Source organism: Antedon bifida, chromosome 7, assembly GCF_963402885.1.
Source record: "Antedon bifida chromosome 7, ecAntBifi1.1, whole genome shotgun sequence".
NCBI classification, from domain to species: domain Eukaryota; kingdom Metazoa; phylum Echinodermata; class Crinoidea; order Comatulida; family Antedonidae; genus Antedon; species Antedon bifida.
The window spans coordinates 5,003,747-5,026,406 of NC_136232.1; the positions used below are offsets into that span (position 1 = coordinate 5,003,747).

The 22,660-nt window shown below is 30.9% G+C and overlaps 2 protein-coding genes across 2 annotated transcripts in view; one reads left to right on the forward strand and one right to left on the reverse strand.

The window, feature by feature from the left end:
* LOC144847337 (biotin--protein ligase-like) overlaps positions 1-22,660 on the forward strand; it is a 62,457-nt gene that overhangs the window by 32,543 nt on the left and 7,254 nt on the right. The window lies entirely within an intron of this gene.
* LOC144848389 (uncharacterized) overlaps positions 1-22,660 on the reverse strand; it is a 43,795-nt gene that overhangs the window by 20,278 nt on the left and 857 nt on the right. The window lies entirely within an intron of this gene.

The window sequence follows — 22,660 nt, forward strand, 5'->3', positions numbered from 1 at the left end:
ATTTAAATAAGTTTTTTTATCCAATTTTTGGTCAAAGTATCTATTAGGCTTATGTGACATTAAAATGGCATATTCAACAAAAACAATTTAAATTTGTTTTCTTCAGTGGGACAAAACTATAACCGGTGTAATATACTTAAATTAAACCATACTTAAATTATTAATATATTAAATAAAATTATGCTACTCAAATATCTTACTGTAATTTAGTCATGCTTAACGAAAATATTATTTTAAAAATGATAGTAAACAATGTGTGTTTTGAAATTATAACGTAAAATCGTTACGTTTTGTTACATACATTTATAAGAATTATCCAACAAGCTTGGAAGTGTTAAATGAAACTGGTTTTAACGAATTTTTAATAATTACTTCACTTACATTAAAATAAGTTAACACAACATAAAGTTAATGTTAATTTCTTTCTTTATTAATTGTATGTAATACAAACTACAAACAACAATAGTTTATGTTACTGCATAATAATCTCGCAATATTATTGTAAAACTACCGCGTTTCTCCGATTTGTACTTTGTCGATGACCCATAGTGGACAGTGCAACCACTGCGTGACTGACCACAGGGCAAGTAGACAACTCGGACAATTATTGCTTCGGGATTTTAGACTTGAAAATAGAACACGGAATGTGGCAGATAGGATGACATTGTTTTGTCGACGGTTGGACGCGAAATAGTCGAATAAAACCACAATTTGGTGAAACAATTTGGCGTCGTGTACTTTTTAAACATGTAATAAGTGCAATGTTTTATCGAATCATTCTTTATCGTTAATAAATTTAATTCATTATCAAAACTTATAGTAATAATAATAATAGTTTAAATGTAAATTGATATGACTTCTCTCAATGAAACTACAATGCAAATTAATATAGGCTTAAACTGAAAATAATTTTTTTATAATGATTTCTGTTAAATCAATTCATCATCTTCGTTTTCAACTTAAAATTAAAAAAATGTAGTCAGTTAGTGCAAAAATCAAATTATTGTCGGAGTATTGCAAGAATATAGTTCGTTAATCTAAACTTGTAGGCCTATGTATATAAAGTGTTTAAATATAGTTCTAAACTAATAATCAACATTTATAAATATCTCTGTATGTAAATTTGCTCGCGTTAATTCATAACATACAAAACAAAATCCAGGGGTATTGTTCAAACAATGCGTTCCATTTTCCTTCTTTCGGGTATAATTTCTAATTCCGCGTACTAAATATGTTCTTAGTTATTATACAGACAGGCACTATGCATTGGGGAGAATGGTGGACAGAAAGTAGCCCGGGGCTAATAGACATCGAAGGTGCTCTGGTTAACGTTGGTCTCGTATCAAACCAAAATGTGGAACCCTGCAGCAAAAATATTAAATATTCCATTGAATATTGGACTTGATATTATAGCTAGGCCTAGACCGGACAAGGACAGGGTAGCATGCGCGTTTAATTAGCGGCAGATGGCGGCGACGGCTACGGAGTCCGTCTTGGCAATGTAACGGATAGGCCTGCTGGGAGGAACATGTAGCACAGGGCCTAACGTGAGGTCCCCGGGAACATAGAATGTTAAAGAGACTGTTAAAGAGTTCACATAACCCGATGAACTGGATACCGACAGAGAAATGTAAACTTAAAATGACCTCATGTGGCACATTTAAGTGTTTGATCTTGATTACGATACAATATTTTATTCTAGTTAGGTAATATTAGCACTCTACATATTTTGAATTTTTTAGTTTGGAATATTTACCAAAATATATATATATATAATAATAGTTTACGTAGGCCTATTGTGATACACACACCAGAAAGTGTTTTCATTAATATCAACCAAGTTTTATCAAACATAGACCGTAAATTATGAATTAAAAACAAATCTCTAATAATACAATTCTAAACTTAGCCGTGTTCAAATATATGTATGAGTTAAATTATTTATGATTTATTATTATATAATAACTTATTAGTTTACAAAATGTATCAATAGACCTACTATATAAATACTATAGTATTACATCGTTTACGAAATAGTTAGGCACATAACGATAAAATATAGATTGTTTTGTGAATGAATAAATAAATATAAGTGTTAACATTCTTTGTTTTATCATAGGTTTATGTGTTATAATTCTTTGTTTTAAATGCATCCACATTGCATTTGTAGCATTTCTCTATAGTATCCATGTAGGCCTATTATAGGCATTAATGCTGTACTGTATTGTTTTCAAAACTTTATGTGAATGATAGGCGGCGCCCTTCCAAGACTAATGTGTGGCTTCAAAGAGGCCAGGTGGAACTTTTCAGTGTCACTCGTTATATTGGATATAATGATTCGCGTGTCTTGAGCAAATTCCCGGATTTAGAAACAATTATAATTCCTTTTCTTGCTGGGTGGAGACAATTTCAATCCTACAGGTGCAATAAGAGCTTATTACAATCATAATAAATAACATTCTGAATCGTTGAAATGTTGCAGGCGTACAGAAAAACTGCAGTTGGTTTTCGTCAAATGGCTTATTCGCCAGTAATACAGTTACTGACACGGCCAACGGTGAAACACTTAAAATCATATAGGGCTGCTAATATGAATGTAAATATACAATGTAACGTTGTGGACTGTGAGTTCGTTCGTGCTCGTGTGTGGAGCGTGTTTTAAGTAAGATCTTACCACAGATATATCACATTCTAAATACAATTACTATAGTTTGTTTAGTCTGATGGACCGAAATAAACGCGTAAGAACTATAGTAGCAATGTGCTTGTATAGAATTGGTTACTTTCCTAACTCAACGAAAGTAGACCGTACCTATATCTTGAAATTGAAATTATACAAATTATAAAATCTAAAAAAAGATTTTTAAAAAAAATGTGTTTAAGTAAAACGATTGTTCTCGTGTGACCCATGCGTTTATCATATTTAAAAATAAACATGTCTTTTAATTTTCTTTCCATTTATTTCTGTCTTTTTTACTCTGAATTGTGATTAGGAATTTGTTTCAAATCAATTTTGAAATTCACGCTTGTCACCGAATATCGTCTTTATCTATTAAAGATGATAATAAAGAAATAAGAGTAATATACAATAAAACCAATTTTAAAATTATAAGGTCTTTAATTAAGGACACCGAAGAGTTATTTACCGTTAGCTTGTTATTCATAAACTTAGGCCTGCGTATCACCTGAGCAAAATATATAGAATGCCACCCACGACCGAACGTGGTATGTAGAACGCCTATGGACGTGACGGATGGATTCATGGAACCTGGCCTAATTTCCCCTTCTAACCAGCCTCTTCACGAGGGGATCCTATGTAACTTGTACGTGGATAATGTAATAGTATCATCTCACATATCTACTTAAGTTGTAATTACTGGATGCCAGTCTAGCATGACAACATGAAAACATGTTCAGATTAATTATCGATGATATAATTAGCCAATTAACACGAAATATAACTAATTACATTAATGTTATAACTTTAACGTATGTCATTTATCTGCCATCGACTTAGATTGTCAGTGTTTGATTCCGTGTTTTGTATAGTATAATGATACCTATACTTATTTATATAATTCGGTTTTTCGAAGTTTGGGTTCAAATAGCATTGTTGCTTCTATTAGGCCTAGGCCTATATACATTATTATAAATGTATTCATTTTCTCAGCTTTTTTCTTTAGTCTAAAACACTATTTGAATGGTATGTTTACCGTTATATGAACTTTATTTTCACTTTCTTATTATTGTTGTTTCGTTGCGGAATGACATTTGAGAATTATGAAAATATGTTGTTCCAAGGTTTCTTGTCATATCGAAGTGTCAAATCTTTCATGTTGTCGGTCGCTCCCCAAACAGTCGAGGATATGACCTGTAATAATGTTAAAGCATGCTGGGATGTTCTTAGTCTCAACTTTGTACCCATGTCAACGACCTCTGAAATACATACCGACGGAGAAGACAATATGTATGATCTAAATTCAAACCGACAGAGAATTCTAAACGATTTTTAGTTTTGGGGTATATTATGACGAAATGCTTACTCGTTCTTTAACAATTCACGGAGTTTGCGCAATGAGGGAGTGTGGTCATATTTAAGCCTCGTGGCAATTTTGGTGACGACACCGATAGACGGTATTACTTACTATTAAAAATGTATGTATATTGAGGGAATGTGATTATTTGGATATAACCAAAACAGTATTATTATTTAATATAATTATTAATATCTAAATATTAGTTTAAATATTTTATGTATTGTTGTTAACTATTGTCCTTATAATACCATAAGAATAAATGTGATTGAGTCTATCGTATTTCCAAGCTTCTAACTTAAAGTAAGCCCTCAGGAAGCAACCATCCCTTAATTACAGTTTGTTACAGGCCTAATGTAACCATCGACAGGCCTATTCAGAAACATCAAGTTGTATCCAATATATCATCCATAACAATCAATAACCTATATCGACTAATTAATTTCAATTTTAAATGTAAAGTCAAATCAAATCAATTGTATCTCATCTAAATGCCGCCCTCTCATCAATATCAATATTATGTGACATCTTCCTATTAAAGTGACACAAAATGGCTTTTCCAATGTATTTAAACATATGTATAATATAACATTTATATTGGCTTGCCCGCCCATGATATAAACCGGTCAACAAAACACCTTTATTTTGGTATATTTATTGTTCGAAATAAACCCATGGATAAAATTAGCGTAGTCGCACAACAGTGTAATATCAGCGTGATATGACCGTACACGTGTACCATCTTAAAGATGTCTCCTTCGGGAATTAACCGTTCCTTAAGGAATTAAATGTAAAGGAAGAGGGGGATCAAGCAGTCTTTATACCAAGACGGTCGGGACAGCGACAAATGTTCATCACATCTATATTACATATTAATTTATAATTCGAACAGTATGGAAAATAGACAGAGAAGGAAACAAGTCTTAGGAAAGAAACCCATATATTAGGGAAAAAATGACGATAAACAAAGTTTTCAATCTTCAATCTATTACGCAGTTATAAACAATTGTTCTATACTGTCAAACATTGTGTGAGGTGAGCTAGGCCTACATGATCGATTGTTAAAGTAAATATAGCTACAGTAAGATATTCGTTCTAGTCCTGATGTAAATCAGTCAATAATTGAAAAAAAAAATAGTCTAAAAAGTGTTAGGCCTACGAAATAATAGCATTCAAACAAATCTTGTATCCAAATAAATCTAAACAAAACACAAGAAGATGTCATAATTATTTTAATATTTAAAAAACTGTGTTGCCATTTTTATTATGTGGTATACATGACAAAGTGGTTACAACGTCAGTAAATAATTGGACAATTCCTAAAAAGTAGGCCTACGAAATAATAACATTCAAACAAATATTGTATCCAAATAAATCTAAAAAAACACAAGAAGATATCATAATTATTTCAATATTTAAAAAGATGTGTTGCCATTTTTAATCTGTGGTATACATGACAAAGTATTTACAACGAAAAATATCTAGTTACTTATAAGATTGTAACTTCTTAACTTTTGATGAAACAGCTTTAACTGTGAATAATAATTTCAGTATGGAAGGCATTTGCTCAAAAGATAGCCTAAGGATAAAATAAACTTCCGCAGTCATCTATTCTCAAGAGACAGTGATGTTGCAATTATTAGTATAGATTCAACAATTGGTAGATTATCAATTTCTATATTTAGAGTAGAGTGTCTCCCCTCCAATTAACGACCACTCGAAAATGAGGGGTTTTGTATTCAATTTTCTTTATTGTAAAGTCTGAGATTCTAACAGTATTATGACGTATGATAGGATGCGCATTGCAGCATAAGCAAGGGTTTAGACTGTCGACACAAAAACGGCTTTATTTCTGCAAGCAGGCTGGCTAGTAATTTGTTTACTCAGGAGGCCGAGTAGAACGCCTTTCAAAACAGAGTTTGCAATCAGACAGAAGTCTTAATCGTTATGGCAACAGAGTAAAGAAAAAAAGAAAGTAAATATCATAGTGGAAGTTCCATTCATACCTTGAATGATTTTAGAAAAGTCTGTTTGTTTGTGTCTTTTCCAGTTTCCTCAATGTGTAGGCCTATTTTAACGGTTTTATATAGTAGGCCGGTCTAACACATGTGTGTACGCCTATATAACATGTAAAAGTTCAATGTGAAATTGCAGCAACAATGCTATTTTTTGGAGAGAAGGATAGGTGGGCTATGACGCCGTATATATATGATTCATCCCTCCCCACTCCTAAAAAATATATCTCAAACGCTCATCGTTCGTTTCCTAAAAATACTAAATTATTTAAACGATTTTTTCACATTCGACCTTGAATTCTTTGCGATTACCCACACTTCCCCGGGGCCTCGGGTCATGTGGCGTTTATCCAAACGACGTGAAAACACGCAAATGTCGTTTTTGTAAATCACTTCCAAACACGTGATGGGTTTATTTAATTTTAATAGGTTAATCTTTACATTCATGTCATAATTAAACATCCCAATTACATTTCATGCAAAAGAAGCTTATTCAATTTAAAATGTGTGGTTATCAGTTTTTATTTATGTAAAAAGCTTGTTTTAATTGTATGTTTTAACAAATTAAGTCAAATAAAATATTGTTTATAAAATGTAGGCCTACAAATACCTTAAATAACGAAATAAAATAATACAGTATATTGTAAATTATTTAGTTGATTATTTCTGCCTATATAGGTAAATTTAAATAATTTTACAAAATGTTGATTTTGTTTAATAAATCTAAACACGTCATTATCATTATTTATCGTTATTTAAGCAAATAATTCTTAATAAATAACGAAAGAAAATAATACAGTATAGGCTATTGTAAATTATTTAATATGCCTGTATAGGTAGGCCTTGATAAATAATTTAAAATTGTTGATTTTGTTTAATAAATCTAAATACGTCATTATCATTTTATCATTAGTTAAACCTAATTTTAATCGTAGCATAATATTTCGTGCGCACTTTCACAACATGACATTGGCCCAATGACTATACAATATATAGGCCTATCATAACAAACAAAAATGTTTTTTATTGCGTTTTTTTTGTTTAGTAAAACATAGTAAAAATGTATCGTAGCGTTAACTATGCTAAACTATAACGAATCATTGATGAACTTTCGAACCTATATAAATTGATAATGAAACATGACACGGATCGAACATCTTTTCATGCTTTTCTTTTTGTGCATTAACGTTCATTCAGAACCAGTTGCGTTTGCTTTAATTAAACCGCAAAGAACGTATTACCTAGTGACCCTTACGGATATGAAATGTTATGTTTGCATTCACCATGTTTTCACAAATCATTCGAAATAAACTTTAGAAATTTGTTATAAATTCAAAAGTTAATTTTAGAAACGACTTTATTATTAACTTTTTGATTACTGTACTAATTTGGTTTAAACGAATTTTTTAATTTGTTAATGTTAATACCAGAGAATGTTCAGTATGGTACGCTCACACAAACAGAACGCAAAGAACGTATTACCTAGTGACCCTTACGGATATGAAATGTTATGTTTGCATTCACCATGTTTTCACAAATCATTCGAAATAAACTTTAGAAATTTGTTATAAATTCAAAAGTTATTTTTAGAAACGACTTTATTATTAACTTTTTGATTACTGTACTAATTTGGGTTAAACGAATTTTTTAATTTGTTAATGTTAATACCAGAGAATGTTCAGTATGGTACGCTCACACAAACAGTTTATTTGGCATTAGTAATTTGTGTTAAATATTGAGATTACAGAGATTTGCGCCCCATACACGTGCAGTACGGTATGAGGTGGGCTGACAAAAAAGACAAATTAATGTTTTGGGTGAATCGCTAATTTGTCTAGTTTCTTCTAAAGTTCTATTTTGGACAAAATGCAATTTTAAATCCCTATTATGATTCTACTAATTATAAAATGATGTACTTGTTAAAACAAATAAATGTTCGTTTTAAAGAATATAACAAAAAAAAATACGTACGGGGATCATCATTGTTAGTTTGTAAACATAATCTTGAAAATCTAAATTACTTAATCATATATTACCACAATCGGTGACACCATTTCCACTCAGAAAATTAAATCATAAAAATAAATTAACCCGATAACAAAATTATTTTCAATTTTCTTTGTAATGATAAATCTGTTTGATACACAAGTGCAGTGGTTATGTTTTTGAAATTGATCTAGGCTATCCTCTACATATTTCCTTACGTGTAATTACATCGGTGAAACACCAAAGGTTTCCGTTCGGGACTTCTTTGAGGATTAGGCCTAGCTTAAAGGGTACGGGCGGTAAGTCATTGCTTGGAATAGACTACTTAGGCCAGGTCGTATAGGGGATTTGGGATTGCCTTCCAAGCGGATTCAGGATGGTACCGTGTGGTGTCGGCTTGTCGTGATTTTCCATACGGATGGCCTTCGTTATAACATGTAGGTCCATTTGCCGGTTTTTGTTATAAAATGAACTGGGTATAGGCCTACTTAATATAATGTCTACCTCATGTAATTTGTACTTTAATTGTGACTATAATATATATATATATTTTTTAAACCTCTATGAGCTTCACAAAATAAAAAGGTGTGTGTTTTCGAAGAGGTGAATTTAATACAATCTAGAATTTAATAGATTATCAACAGACCCTCACTTTAAGACTTTTTTATATGAATTATACCAATATAAGATGAATTGATTGATAAGTTATGGTTGGTCCAAAAAACAGTAATTTTACTCTTCCCTGGTTAGACAATAATTTAAATGAATTAGTTTTGTTTATAAGTTAATTACTCCATGCTTTAGGCTACAAATTTTTAAGAAATCAACAACATTATAATATCGCTGTCAATCAAATCGATATGTTGATTGATGTTGTAGCAGCGGTAAAGAATATATGGGCCTGCTAATTACTTAAAACATGGTGGTATACCGCAGAATCAATATTGATAATACTGTACTAAAACATAGAGGATACTGAAATGAAACCGTACGCTACAGAATAGGCCTTAATACTATAGTCTGCACTTAAACATGTTTACCGTCGCATCAATTGCATGGGCAATAGTATGAGCTATGTATTGACTTTACCAGGGTGTTAAGTAAATCGCATAGTCATTGAGTAACCCAGCGTTTAACTGGCCATGAATACACAGAGTTCAAGTCACACAACGCCCAAAAATAGCCTGCAATTTTTGAGTGAATGGCTGGTAGGATTAACCGTGACTTTTGTAGGAAACGTACACTTTCTTAATCGTGCAAGTTCATGTCTTTTCACAGTATTGTACAATCACAAAAAGAGCAATTCATGAAAGATTACTAACGCGTATATAATTTAATAGATTACGTCATCGTTTAATGTGTACGCGTAACATGACCAATACAATTTACGAACTCGCCAGTTAGAAAAAAAACCCGTATGTATTCGTTACATTATCTGTATTGTAAAACTGTTTTTGTTTAAGTACAGTAAAACCCTACCTTTGGGACAAAACAAGACGGTCTTCTTAATAGTAAAGATACATTGTCTCTCTTTCATTTCACAAAAATGTCCCCTTAATAGGGTATCTCAATGAGGTCCTACTGTAATAAGATATCAAACTTATTTAATGTGGATAAGAATTCGTTAAAAACAAACAGCAAACAAAATATGCGCGTGTTTGAACGCATGCGCCGACGAATTGTAATTGACTGAATAGTTTCAGAGGTATGTCACGTGGTTACTCTTGCACGAGTGTGAATTTATTTCTGCTAATATTGATGATTGTGACGATTAATTTATTTGTTTTGCAACTATATTAAAGGAAATTAATCATAATCATAACCTTAAATCATACTGTATTTTTGGATTTATGACTTTCTTCCAAAGTTTCAAATACAGAAAATCAAAATATTTTCGCCCATATTGAATTTGTTGTTGCTGAATGCTAAATGATGTCGAGCTATCAGTTACTAACAAATTAAAATAAGTAAAGTTCACTACATCTCAGATATGTAAATCCGTTACAGCATGGTATTTCACAAATTCATCACAAGAACAAATTAAATCGAGTAGTACCTCAGTGAATTAAATCATATTCAAGAGTTATATCGAAAAGTACTTAAGACAGACGGCGAATAGGAAATACAATGTATGCTAAACCGAGACAAAATACATTTACAGAAAAGCAAAACAAATGTAATATAAAACCCAAGATTCTAGTAATTATTCGCTCCATGAGTTTTCATTACAATTAATTTAAATAGTTTTCAAGTACTGTTTTCTTTTTATCCGCTGATTTAATAATGTCGGGTTGTGAAATTAACACTCGTGTTGTAATTTGAGTTCTAACAAAGTAGTCTTTTAACATCTCCAATAATGATCCTTTTATTAAACTCTTCTTTGTCTCTTAACCGGGTGTAATTATTTTAAATGTATTTTAATAAGCGTTATTACTGAAACTATTAACAACGCGTTGTGTCAAGTCTAGTTTCTATGATAACGATCAGGTTGAAGGAAATTTAGCCAATACTAATAGCATGTCTGACTCTTCCAATTAATCTCCCCTCCCCCCTGTTTAAATCTAACAATTCATCACCCGTCCCTTCCACTTCAAATCTACCTCAAATTCAATACTTCCCTCCTATTACACGCCTCTAATTCAGTACCCCAATCCAACACCCCTCCCCTCCTACATAGGGTATGTGTTGTACCCCTCCCCTCCTACAGAGGGTGTGTGTTGTACCCCTCCCCTACTACAGGGGAGTGTTGGACCCTTGATGCAAACGATAGTCTATAGTGTGTACCATCCATTCATTCATTTAGTACAGTACCATATATCGGTCATCAACGCATTCCTTTAGACTTTCGCTAAATATTATGCATGTACACGGAATCTATCGCATATTTTAAATGTTATTATCATGCGTGTGCACATCTACAGTCTATAAAAACAATTTTATGTTTTTGGTAATTCATAGAAAATAGGTCTTTCTTAACGAATAATAAAAAATAGACTCTACTTATTAAACTTATTATGTAACCCGGATGAATCTACGTCAATGCACTTTATGTTCACATAATTTGAAAGACGCAGACAATATTATTACGAGCTATTAACAAATATATCAATTAAACTAATTAAAACGAAGCTTCTGGCTGTGATCCAATAGTATATTATTATCTAGTCTACTTTGTCCCTCTTGGCGTGTCATACCACTAAGCACATTTATCAAACTTCAATGTATATTGTACTTCCATTTAATTTATATTACGATGTAACCAAATCTCGTCAAAATATTCTGAACCATTCTCCTCAACTGACCTTTTAAGTTCATATAAGATTTCGCAAAACTCGACTTTTACAGATTTTTATACGGTTCATTTTATAGGATTCGTTACAGTCGTAAATTACCATTGTAGAAGATTAGTTAGTTTACTAAACGAACTTAATAAATACTTGTGAAATATAATTTAAAAGGGCAGAAAGACCAACTGGGAGGTTGGTTCAGATGATTAAAAGGGTCCTAGCTTAAATATGGACTAAAATGTGACCGTTGTTATCATGAACTAAAAAAGTTATTAGGAATTATGGTGCAAATCAGACACTCTTCTTACCCGATGCGGGTCATTCTTTATGAATATTTACACTGTCTGGCCTACTGTACATTATCTTATATATTTACTCACGATCCTATACAGTAAATAATGTAGGCAAATATAAATATGGCTATCGTTACGCGGAGTATACATTTTACGGTATTGAAGTTCCTTATATATTAAATTGTGTTTTTCTAATAACATAATTTTTTCATTAAACTGTGTATTGAAATCTATCATACATAATTTGTTATGAATTATAGGCCTATATACAATGATTGATATGTAATCATAAAAATATGAATCTATTTAGATGTAATAAAATAAATTATAACAGATAATTGGGTGCTAAAAAATTAAGTAGATTTTTTAACTGAATAATGTTATCGAATATACATGGCATGCATGTACATTCTTATTAATACGCTTTATTATTCAATTCACTTTTAAAAGTGTATTAAAAATAGGTCGTATACATAAAATTAGCGTAACTAGGCCTATAATAGAACTATAATACGATTTTTTATAATATGCCTTCACACATCACAGTTATTAAAAACGTATTCATTGTGTGGTGTGGTGTTATAACACTGATCCTCTTCTAAAACTACTGTTAAAATGGTCATTATTTTAATTATAATCAACGCTGTCTAGAAACAATTTCATTTTGTGCTGCTGTACTGCAACTATCACTGTATTTGTTATTAGTGTCAATTATCGTTAACTGTGTAATCATGACTAGTTTAGCCATGTTTTAATTAATTGTGTTCGTTAGTAATGGAATCACTTTCTATTATAGAAACAATGCGTTTAGATAATGGTCCCGTAAATAATGGATTCTTTCAACGTGTTAAATAGGAGGATGAGTTGATTCTCACGTCGGAAGCGTACTTTTAAAACATTCGATCAATTCTTTCAAAATAACTTAATTTTACGATAAGGTAATGATTGTTTCAAACACGCTCTTATTCCATACTTTATCGAATACGTTCAACTGTTAATGGGAATAACATTTAATTAATTTGATATACAGAGCTTTAACATAGGCTGCAAATATTTGATAATTAATTTAATAATTAATCCAACGCTAACAATTACATTTCTGAAAGTTTTAGATATACATAATGATAGGATTTATGTGTTTTTATCAACACGGAGAAACTGTTTTTCTTTTGTAAGATTTACTTCCATTTAAATCATCATTATCTATAATTATAGATATTTCATTTCAAAAAATATGAAGTACATAGTTTTTTTAAAACAAAAATAACAACATTTTATTTATTTTTTGGTCTCTTTTTTTTGTATTAGGTTTTTTAGAGATTAGGGATGTTCACATTCACTTATATGATATAAAAAGGCACACGTTTCATTCATTCATTTCATGTGATTGAAGATGCATTGTCCCCCTGAAAAATAATTTTTAAAATGTTTTTTTATTGAATATGTCATTTTAATGTCACTTAATAGTTATCCACTTTAAACAAAAATTGAATCGAAAAAAAAATTTGTAAAAAGTAAAAAATCAAATTGGCTGCCAGCCAATGGGTTTTTGGTTGAATTTGACCATTTATTTTGTCATTTTATATGAGAAAACATTTTTTTTTTCCAAAAGGGATTACCTTTATTAAAACTACAAAATAACCTAGTCTGGTTAAATTAATCTTCATTTTTCATGTTTTTGGTGGACAATACATCTTTAATAAAATACTTTTTTAAAAACTCCGTGAATAGGTCACATGACCGGATATCCATAAGTCTCAGTAACAGTTGCCATTGTTTGACCATGTTCAACATTAGCATAGATCTAAATAATGATAATAAAACAGGTCTTGAATTACACCTTGAACCGCATCATTTTTCAATTACTTTAAGGTTGTAAAATTAGGAAAGAAAAATAAATAAACAACACTTGCGATGATAGGTAAGGTGCGTATCATTACCGGTAAGTAACATTATCGGCTCATTATCGTCTCAATATTAAACTCATTACCAAGTGAGATTGATCTCCAAACCCATGTGCCACAAGTTCACAATGTTGCTATTGTTTTGTGTACTGGTATATGCCACTGTGTTTCAAATATTTCCATTTAAAGATGTATTGTCCCCGCAAAAAACATGAAAAATGAAGATTAATTAAATCAGACTATAGGAATAGGTTATTTTGTAGTTTTAATCAAGGTATTCACTTCCGTAGAAAAAAAATTTTTAACATAAATGGTTAAACAAAGAAATCCAGTGGCAGAAAATTTGACTATATTTTTGCTTTAAATTACAGTTTTTCAGGCAAATAATTTTGTATAACATTCAATTTTTGGTCAAAGTGGATAACCATTATGTGACTATTTTTAAGAATAATGATATTATACTGTTAATTTAAAGTGAACTTTAAATAACATAAGTTCATGTAACACAATGTGTTACTTCTTCCGGGGGAAATGGTGTTTAAGATTGGCTTAATTTAGAATATTTTATTTTTACTTATAGATACAGTCGTCGAGAATAGGTTATATTTACTAGGGTGAATCATAGGTCATATTGACCATCGAATTTCATCCTTTGTCCATTTTTACTACACAGGTGAGTTAGAATGATGAGTCTGTTTATTTATTCTTTGATGGTCAATTCAACTCGATTCGTCATTCGGATGTGTTTGAAGTCCTTGGTCACTTCTTGACCATTTGGTCTCAATTTCACCTGGTAAGCGAGCCCTGGAGCTTACAAGGTAACTCGGTTCCATTGTCACAACAATGAAATAATAAGCCACCTTGAGGTCGGTAACTCTCTTTTGATCTTTTACCTGTCTCTCCAATTTAAATATTAAATAAACGTTAAATACTTGTTTCACAACACCTTTTGAAATTTTGTTTCAAATTAGAAGCTATTATGGTAAGAATGCAGTTGTCTTGCAAATGTCAATATTGTGGCCCAATCTTAAGTAAAACTAAGTTTTGGGGTAATTAAAATTTTAAATTTGAACAGATCTATTTTAAAAATATTTTAAAACCTTCAATTAATATTGATACTAATAAATATAATATTTTCACTATACTTTCACTATTAATTTTAAAAAATGGTGACAATATTTCAAACTTATAAGGTCAATCCCATTTGGTTACAATGTCAGTGTCCTAACTAACTTAAAAATAATAATAATAATTCATGTCATGTTAATCATAAAGGTAGAAGTACTAGTATATTATAATAATTATTATACTATACAAAACATTAAGTCATCGTTATCATTTTATGATGATTGACTTAAGCACAATGTTTAAAGCAGTCATTTATTATCACACTACAAAGTCATGCTTGAAGAAAATAGTTTACATACATGCTCTCATATCACGATTATAAACCTATAATATTATAGAATTCATATCTTGGTAATTATTATGTTCAAACCAGAAATTGCTAGGCTAAGACGAGGATTAGGTGGTGATCAGTGTTTGCCATCCCGGGTCATGCGAATATTTGTTACATGCCGCCCTGCCCGGAAACAATACACACGCTAGGACGTGTAAGTGTCGATACCCCAAGATGTCACATATTTATAACAATAAATTGGCCTAGTAGTTATTATATTAGGTTTAAATACTGTTGAAATGGATGTGTTATGTTTGTGATGCGAACAACGTAAAACGCGTTTTTCACTGAAAATGTGTAACAAAAATTTACAAACGCGTTGCTATTAAGGTTAACAGTTACTGTAACGAAAACGCTGAAAACTTTATGTTAATTTTGATATTTAAATTGATTATTTAAAAGAAGATGGTAAAAGGCTGATTTTAAAATATGTCACATTTCTATTTTATAATATAGGACTTAACTGCAATATCGCCCGAATAAACACACCATGAGTGCGAACACTGTATTCCAAACACACATGAGTGCGAACACTGAATTCCAAACACGAAACAAATATTATTATTAATAAATCATCGTGAAATATCAATCGATACAGTATATTGTAAAGAGCTCTGAGTAATGCACACTGAGTGAGACATAGGTTCTGACTAAGATGGATTACTTTAAATAAGTATTCTGTTTGGGATTGTGGCCTTTTCATTGATTTAGCAATTTGCTCGTCGGGTCAGTATGGTGTGAAAACCTGACTGTTTGCTCAGAAAACATCTTTTTTCCCCAGCGCAGACAATCTTAATGTGTCAACTAAGACATTAGTGTACTTTGAAAACTGTGTTGACTCACAGATTTCAATTAGTTACAATCCAAAGTCATAATTTTATTATATTCAAGTTTATTAAGCTGGCGAGTTCAAAATCAAAACTAAATGTATTAGATTATTGAAAATAGTACCCGACGCTATAATAAATTAAATTCAGTCTAACTAAAGATTAAATTTCAATAATTGTTCGGGATACCTCAGTAACATAGATTGACAATCAAGTCTTACTGAAAATGTCACAATACGTATGTATCATACTGTAGGTCATGAGCGTAACACAATGCAGGCGCCATATGATACATATATGACAGTGTATTACAGATGTTGCCTATGATACTGTACAGATAATTCCAAGTAAAAATATCCAAAACAACACAACGTAAACATTAAAATCACTAGAGAACAATTACACAGCAATAAATAGATGTATGTAATGCGTTAAGTTATGGCTTCACAAAAACATCAATTTATAGGTAAAAATATACCAATTAATAACGTATTATAAACAAACAAATTTAAAATATCAAATTAAAAAACACTAATGATTAAAGCAATTAAAACAACGGTAACAGCCAAAACATTTCATATCTGGGGAATAATCTGACCGTTGCCTATTTCGGTCATTAGTTTAACACATCAAGGATTGGCTACTATACTTGCAACAGTGTAACAATTAGGCTTGTTACTATTCCCGAGGCTATCATAACATACATTGCATTGATAATCCCCACAAGAATATAATGTTCATTACAATTTATGTAGTATTATCTATAATGTTAGACGACTTTTGATAATTTACAAATTTTACCTTACTGACTCGGAAGTTAATTCAGACGAAATCTTTTAAAATACAAGGGATGTAAAAGGGAAGTAACGGTAAATTGGGGCTGAACAACAACAATTTAATAACTTAATCCAATGATATTTAGTAAACACACTAATTGGCACAAATTAATGAACACACGACTGTAATAATAATGACATTATTATATGAATCATTGCTGCAATAGCTATATAGGCCTAGAGTATATATGGGAATGTGTTTTGCCCAAAGAATTACTGTATATATAATACCCACGTTGACGATACATATCTGTCTCGTTTAAAACTCAATAACCGAGCGTTTGAATTGATTATTGATAATTTAATATTGATTATTGATAATTGATTATCAATTATCACAAATATAATTTCGATTAAAAACAATCTTATGATTTATTTGATTATTGATCATTGATTATTGATCATTGCTTATCAAGTATATTTTCGATTAAAAATTGATTTATACTAAGTTGTAAAACTCATTTGAATGTGTCATTGATAATTGATCATTGATTATCACACATTAATTCTAATTTAAAAAATAAATCATAAGAAATAAGTTCAATTATAATTTGTTATTGCTTATAAATAAATAAATAAATTATCAGCATAATTATTTTATAATTTTATACAAATAACACGAACAATGAAGATAAATGAAATATATTACTGATCGTGAGAATTAGTGGTGTTACATAACAGCTGGTCTTTTCACTTATACTACATCTTTATTGTATAAGACAAATTTTATTTGCATTTATGTTGTGCTTCAGAGAAATATTAACGTATAAGAAATTAATGCACACAATGTTATCGATATGTTGAAACGAATTTATGAATTAGACTTTATTTAAATTGTATAATGTGTGCCCTGCCATTGTTTGTTACTATCTATTTATACAAATGCAACAGATTGAGGCTCCTTTTTTTTACTCCACCTCATCACTGTGTGTACAGTATACAATCCGTGTAAACATTAGGTTATACACATAACCTATGTTTTATTATAGTTATAGGCCTAGCGTACTGTAGCCTAGATACTATAAGTAAGATGGCCTATTGATATTCTAGTTTGTTTTGATTGAATAGGAACGGTACGGTATATGTCATGTGGTATATCTGATAGTCTGTTTCATGTCACGGTCCGTTTACCAAGCTAACGAAGCATGACATAACTGTGCCTCTTACTACAAATTACAGTAATAAAGTTGCAACTTTATAACGTTTATCGACATAATACAACCACCATTAATAATCAAAAAATTAACTGTAAATTAATTACAATGTAATATAACAGTTAAAGGCCTATAGCCACAAAGGTATACCTTTGTATGTTGCAGATTATATAGATACATGAAGTCTCGCGACCGTTACCTTAATCAACACTTAAACAAATATTTTTTCAAGACAGTAAACGTTTTTGTTTCTCATTTTATAAACTCAACATCTGATATATGAGAACATTATCATAATGTAGACTTCGTTTTAACGTCACTTTTATATATTCAGTTTAATGTAATGTAAAAATGGTATATTGAAAATGCCTTATAACAATAAGTATGTACACTTTTCCTTTTAACAATCAAGTTCAATAATCTGTATATTGCACTAGTCTATATTATGTAATTGGAAGATGGAAATTAAATAAATACCCATGTGCACTGTTTTAGATTTAATTTCACCGTGATGTTGGAGGCATGTTCATACGACACTTTAGACCTATTATAAGCCCTATTCAACCAGGTGTTAACGGATTACTATGGTTCTTCTATCTTTAACAAACCGCTCGAGTTCCACACCACCCTAGGCGTTACAGAACAATACAAGAAAGGCCTAATCCCATCCTCCAATTTAATTGGTTTTTAGTAAAGACGATTCGTCCCATTGATTACGATAAATGAAACAGATTACGGTAAAGTTATCAACATTGTGTATAAATGTACCTCTATTAGGTCTATTTACCGAACTACTTATTTATGTTTTAGTCGATTGGGTTTTTAAGGAGACTCTTAAACTTAACTTTTCAAACTATCAATGTACATAAATAATTAAACGCAGAGGATTAGCCGTAAACAATGATTAGAAAAACCAAAGACTTTAACTGGTTACATGTTAACATTATTATTTTATTAACGTTAAATGTAGTGGAGCTTGGTGGTTTTTAACGTGTTTGCCTTTCAATCCCAATGTCCGGAGTTCAATCCTGACCTAGTGCCAGGGTTGTAACTCACGACTCTTTCAACTCCACTTCCTAAGCCTCAAATGAGACTTAGTTTTTATAAGCACGATACATTATAACATAGTTTATCCATCCTGTAATTGGTGAGTTTGTGCTCGTTGTTGGATGTGTATGAAATAAAATTAAAATAAATGGTTTTATTACACTTCTTAAATGCATTAATAACAACTGTTTTACCTTAAGCACACGTTAAAGCATGTGTTTTTTGTATCTTTTTTTATAGACAGGCCTAATGCTCATCTCTAAAGCCTATCAAAAACCTATTCCTGGAGATTTCTTTCTAAATGAATGTAGGCCTACAATGTTTTTCTATTTTGGGGTTTAAAAAAATATTATTGGTTATCACCGAATTAATTCCAATCGTGTCTATCATTATAGTCAACTTTAATATACAAGAGAACTTATGTGATGTGTTTTATTAGGCCTAATTTGATTGTAAACTATTTTTTTACAAGACAACTTTATTGATGTGTATTTTTTATAGGCTCAGCTGCGAAAAGAGCAACTAAACCTCGTACACGTGTACCCATCTCCTTATAACATCCTTCAACCGGGCTATTTCATTACTCAATAAGCATCACCATTCACTATAATCCTACTTAGCTAATACTTGATTAGCCATTGTATTGTGATGTCAACAAGAATCACCAACCGGTGTATTGAGCTCCGGGGCCTGTACTGCTGGCTGGAAGAGCGCATCCCCCATGATTGGTCAGGGCTTAGGCCCGCACTGTCTTTTGCGTTAATTTAGAGGATACATTGCTATCTGTTTTAGGCCTAAACAAAAGTTAATTTTGTTTAAACAAATGCACAGATGTAAAAGTCTTATTTAAAGAATAGAACAATAATGAAAGCACTGTGGTTTAGATTCTAATTTCACTTGTTTAAAAGCCGTTTTATTGCGGTCCTAAATATTTCGCGATTTAGTTTTATTGAAGAAATATAAATTGTGAGATTCAGTGATGTATTCCATAATTTATAAAATAGTTTGTTTTAGGCCTATATGCAAAAGATATAGGATGCCGATAACTAATTTGCTTGAACCTAATAAAATCACTCAGAGCAATTTAAAGAAACATATGAAAATGTTAAGACAGAGATATAGGCCTAGGCCTACAGAAGATACGAACATATGAGTTATGGGGAAAAACACGACTATATTTTTGTGTTTTACAGATGAAAATTTTGTAAACCTGGTTTTGCTCACAGACAATTGTAGATTCCAGGCAGGCCTATACTGTAAATTGAAGGCAAATTTATCATGGTAAAACAAACAGAATTATAGTATTTCAGGTCATAGAATAGATCAAAATGGAGTGTGAATTGATCATTATTTGCCAATTAGGGGTAAATTATTGTACTTGGTAGGGTAACCCATCGTTGTTTAGAACGAGACACAACACATTCCAGTTAGCCTGGCAGTGAACTGTTTATGGTACAATCGTAAATGTCAGCCGTTCACCGCTACAACCGTCAAATTTAACGCGGTAACTGAACATCTAATGATAGTCATTAGAGGAAGAAATCAGACAAGATTTACGACTGATAGATAGGTTATAAGTAGCGGGGACCACGGACCTCCATGTAGGCGACGGGTCATTCAAGTTTGGCTTAACAAACAACCCCTTTATGTGCACTGTGATGCCGTTACTCGGTCAACAGACAAGACAAAAAGGTACGATCCACGGGCTTCAATTGATACCTCCTTCACAAGCCATCTCAAACAAGGTCCTTTGCAAATACATTCTATTCAACATACTGTTTTTCCATTACGTATAGCTACAGTAAAAATATTTCACAATATATTGTAGAAAATATGAGGACAGGAATTGGTGTACAGTTTATATAAACTATTTTAATTACAGGCTATGTATAATATAGTTGGAGTTTAACTAACTCCATTACCTAATAGCTACAGTAAAAATATTTTCACAATATATTGTAGAAAATATCAAAACAGGAATTAGTGTACAGTGTATATAGACCTATACATATATATTTTAATTACAGGCTATGTATAATAGGCCTATAGTTTAACTATTAGTAGTCACGGCCCGTAATTAAATAAAACATTAAATTCGGAAGTGTAATTGCTCCATATTAAAATATTAGCAATAAATGTATTAATTATTTAACTAAAGTTTAGACGAATTATTCTCCAAATGAATTTTTCACGTGCTTTGGTAAACAATATTAATATATTTATATTCTTATTAATACACTTGTATCTTTTATGAATTGCCTACGTCACTTTGTTACGCATTGTTATAATAATTTTCAACTCATAAAATATGAACATAAAAATTGAAGATGTTACGAATACTATGTTTAATCAATAATATCGTAAAATTATGATTATGTGTTCGTTTATTTTATTTACAACGTTTTATAGTCGCTATTACTGAGAACACGAACGCTTGCAGTGTGAATGTACTGCTCATCTATACAAACGCAACAGGCTTACTTAACATTCACCAATTGTATCAATTTAATTGTATATTCCTACTTTATTATTTCAAAATTAAGATTATACATAAATTATTATCACACAAGTATTGTTATATTGCTCAAGGCGTTTCTTTGTTACAGTGTTTGCGATGGATTTAATTTTTTGTTTTGGTTTTATTAGTTTTACATTTACAATCGAAGTCCACAAATCTATCGATTTTGGGAAAATACTTAAGAAACACTGAGGCAATTAAATATTAGTTTATTATTTAATAACGACTAATTATATTGTGCACGTTTGGCAAATAAATTATTTCGTGTGATTGTACTGTTTTTGGTAAAATCATTCTACCAACAGACCCAAAAAAAACCCCCATAACATCCCAATTGTAATGTTCATAGAACCAAGTGCATTGAAACGCGTGGCTATTAAATGTCTATTCAAAATATAATGTTATGAAAACAAACGAACCTACGATTAATATCCAACCTTTTTTATAATTAAATAAAAATATATTTCATAATGTCAAATGCATGATTAAAATTTATGATTATTTTTTATTAGTCATTCGAAGTAAAGTCCATATCCCGTTTTAAAGAGTTTTAACAATGACATCAATGTGTAGGCCTCTATCGCGCTGTGTTACTAAAGATAGTAGGTGCGATATTCATTCTATTAAATACCCATTAAGATAATGACAGATAAACTCATCTTCCTCCCTTAAAAATAATCACCAGATAACAATGATCACGCTGATTTAAAAATGAAGACAATTAACTATCTATTTATTGTACCTAATTTCCAAACAATGAAATGATATAACTTTTGCGTCGACAAATTTGTTTAAGATGATAACAGGGTAAAAAATAAAAACAGCTGTCTGTGCTGATAGTTGGTAAACAATCACTAAGATAATCAGTAAATAGATGTACATGACAAGTTCTGCCCTTTGAAAGCAAACAATTATTTTCGAATTAAAAAGAACAATAATTTCTTCGGATTTGCATCAATATAGTGAAGTAAACACTTACAAAATTAATGTTTTTAAAAAGGTTCGGTAAGTTTTGACATGCTGATAGTTTGTTCTGTTTTGTGTTTTAGTTTTTTGTTCGTGTGGTTTTTATTTCTCGGTGTCCACAACTAGTGAGAACGTTAGTAAGCTAAGGATCCTTTTCTAAAAAAATAACCTATTGAATTTTCTACTCTTTTAAAAAACAAATTGCATGAGATGAAAAAAAGTATGGAGTGTTATTGTGAAGTTTTAACGTACACTTTGTAATTTAAAAATAAACGAATAAATGACAAAAGGTAGGCCTAAATGATCACACTCATTCGTTGGTATATTATTGCTT